The following is a 3,797-nucleotide window of genomic DNA, read 5'->3' on the forward strand; positions in this document are numbered from 1 at the left end:
ACCCTTTTGCTTCCATTTCGCACCAGCTGCCTGCCTCCAGTTGTGGATTTCTGCTGTCACAAACCAAACAGAACAATCCATCACTTTTTTTAGTTTTGGCCATTGTGGCAAATGGTAATAGACATCTTGAGACATTTGTTTTAAACTGAATGCTAACACCACACATATATACCATGTTAGTGTGGTAGATATGGTAAACCTGTACTAAAAGTTATGAAATTTTAGATTAAAGTTATCCACTTCACTAATCACGCAGAAATGTGCATTTTTGTGGCATTATAACCCAAATGAATTTATCCCAGCTGAGTTAAGACACCGCTGGAATTATGAAAATGCAGAAAGTGAAACTTAAAAGCCTTTCAGTTGATCTTTAACTGGCTAAGAAAATGAGTGCAGACATCAGAGTTTCTCCTGCAACAACTGAAGACATCTCAAGCACCTGCACGACAGAAGAGTTTCTTAAGCTACCTTATATGCTCAAAGTTACATGTTCTTGCAAGTGAGGATACAGTCCTGAACTCTGGTCACTGCTAGTAAGAACAGGAAGCAATGAGTTTATAAAATAGTTTTAAATAGTTACACACTGCATGCCCAAAACTTACAAGAGTAAGGATTAAAGTGATGAGAGGAGATTCAGGTTTAGAGATGCACTTCTCTGTAACCAACCCTATAGTTCACATTGGTTAGTGCTCCCAGACTCTATGCTAAGCCACTGTGCCTAGTGAAGTTTTCTACCCGTAAATGTCAAAGCTTGGGAAAAGTTTATTGTGACGTACGGCTAGAAAGGGTTATACAGCTTGCAGGCTGAATGACCCAAAGCCCTCCTTTAAAGTCACCTTAGAAAGGTATGCGAATGATAATTGGGGCCATTCGTGCTAAATAGGCTAGAACTTTGAAATGCTAACTTATATTGTTAGAAGTAATACTAATTGTGTGTATCTTAGATACTACCCATAAACAGACAGTTTCTGTCTGTCACTATAACTATTGATTCAGAGATCAAAAGGGAATATTAATATTTGGATGAATCTTGGGTAAAATAATGTCATTGTCTATATGTCTCTTTGAAATTTGTAATAGACTGCCTAATGGATAAATTGCCCTATGTTAATTTGTGTAACTAATTACTGGTGGTGTTTAGAAAGCAAATGATTACATCAAAAGCCTATTGTTTAACCAGGACTGTGTGGTCAAGTGGATGCTAGAACACTGTAGAAAAAGGTCCTGGGTCCTGATCCTGTTCATCTAAGATCTGCTTAAGCTTCATCAGGGGAAGTTTGAGTCACAAGACTGAGGTCTCAGTTACGCTGGTATGCCCTGAATAGGATGTTTGGACATTGGACTATAAACTATGAACTATTTCTGAAAGAACTCTTTGCAACTACAAAGCTCACCATCTCTGCTATGAATCTGCACCTCAATGAATTGAACTCATGTCTGTATGTATATTGATCTTTTAACCATACTCTCTCTCGTTTTTTAATAAATTTTAGTTTAATTAATAAGAATTGGCTGTAGCATGTATTTGGGTAAGATCTGAAACATTCATTAACCTGGGAGGTAATGTGTCCGATCCTTTGGGATTGATAGAACCTTTTCTTTTATATGATGAAACAAGATTTTCAGAAATCATCATATTTGATTTAGGTACTTCAATGGAGGCCTGAGGATGGATCACTTTAAGGGAACTATGTTGTTTGGACTTCCGAGTAACTAATAAGGTAATAAAGAAGCTGTTTGATGCTGGCTTGGTGAATCTAAGTATTGGAATATCCACCAGCTTTATGGGGTTTGTCTGCCCCACTCTTTGCAGTTCACCCTAATTGAGTGACCATAGTTAGCCCCCACTAGGACCCCGGTCAGATTTATAATTAATTTATTCTATTGTATGGAACTTGACATACAGAAATCATTCACACTCTGCAATGGTCTTCAACGGCACTTTAAACTTCTAAGGAGAGTGAGACACACTGGTGCCAACTGGAAAGAATTTACTGTTCTGTAACAGCAAGTGTTAGCAGGCCTGACAAACTCACTCCACAACACACTGCTTTCACAGTATTTATCCATAAATAATATAATGGAAGGTGTAATGGGGTCATCACCTGCCTCTTGCAAGTGCCCTCTTCCCCGGATGATAGTGCCTGCAATCACAGTTCTTTTGAGCAGGTCTTAAGCAACTCAGCACTCTGAGCCGCATTCACTGTCATCCCCCCGCCCCCCCATTTCCGGAGTATACAGTCTTGGGCTTTTTTCCCACCTCTGGTATGGGGCTGTAGCTCTAAGCTCTTCCTAGAGGCCCTGCCTCCTTCAACAACCTAACCAATGCCCATCTCAGTACCCACAGCTGGTGTCCTTTCAGCAGTCCTCCTTGGGCTCAGTCTGAAACCAGACCAGCTGGGCCCATCTCACTGCCTTTGCCTGGTCAGGCCACATTCTGGGCTCAGTCCACCTGCACTGACCTGCCCACGATCCTGCTGCTCATCCATCCAGCTAGGCACCTAGTCCTCTCTCTTCAAGCTCCAGGCAGGAACTGAACTCTCTGCTCTGCTGCTTGCCTTTTATATGGCCCTTCTGGCCCCTGATTGCTCACTCCAGCAGCCCCTCTGACTGGTTGCTTCTGTGCAGCCATTCTAGGCTGCCTGGAGGACTTCTCTGCTACTCTATTCTGGGGAGGGGGTGGGGGTGGAAAAGCTGTGAGGCCTCCAGACCTAGTCCACCCCATCACAGGTCTCTAATAAAACCTTATGTCATACTTATCTTTATAATCACTGCATGAGGTATGTACGGATGATATTTAAGGAGTTGTGTATATGTAATAAAAGTATGCTTTTAAGTCTGTCACCGACCAAAGAGAAAACAGTTTTCCTGCAGACAGGGGTTAGGCGGTCTATTCATCTGTCTATCTCAGTTCACACATAAATGAAGCATTGTAAACTAACACAACAGGGGCTCAATTTACATATGAAATCAACAGGGGGATGGGACGACACTGGTGACTAAGTCTCCGGAGTTGTCCTGTTTGTGGGAGGCAAAAAAAGAACTTTGAAGATTACCAACATATCTCCTGTCATTCTATTTATTGTCATTCAGTGAGGAAACTCACTGTGGGGGGAGGAGGGGAGGGAAGAGGGGCTTCATGAATGCTTGGAACTTGGTTTGTCTGAAACTAGCTAGCTCTGTAAAAGCCTGAACCTTTTGGTGCAAAATCTACCTTACTATATAGGAAAGGTAACCATTGATAAGTGTAGATCCAGATTTGCATTTTATGACTGTTTTACGGGAAACCATTTCTGTTTTCATTATCCTTCCCCACTAGTTCTTAAATCTTAATCTTCGACAGTGAACTTATTATTGTTTTCATTACAAATATATCTCCGTGCTATGCTGTTCTGTAGGAGTTGCTCCTCAGTTGAATCAAACAAGCTAGTGTATACACTGTCCCCTTGGGGATAGCGACCCTGGTAATTTCTGTGAGTTGTCCACTGACGGGCTGGATACTACAGGAAATGCTTTGGGCTCAGGGGCACCTATTGTTAACCTGCAAGGCAACGTAAGGGCTGGCAGAGCCCAGAGGAGATTGTTTGGGTAGCTAACAGACTGGTGTCAGGGAACTGGCATCCAGTTAAGCACCCGCACTAGAGGCAGAGGGATGACAAGGTGACTCTCAGTCCTGGCCCCCTGAGAAAGTGTCACAGAAAGTACATACACAGAAAGATGTGAAGCATAAATCAATAGTATTAACCAGTGCTGCTCTGTGAGGTGGTTTTGTTGAATTAGATTTGCAGCCAGCACAC

This window comes from Mauremys reevesii, linkage group 11 (assembly GCF_016161935.1).
Source record: "Mauremys reevesii isolate NIE-2019 linkage group 11, ASM1616193v1, whole genome shotgun sequence".
In the NCBI taxonomy this organism is placed as follows: Eukaryota; Metazoa; Chordata; order Testudines; family Geoemydidae; genus Mauremys; species Mauremys reevesii.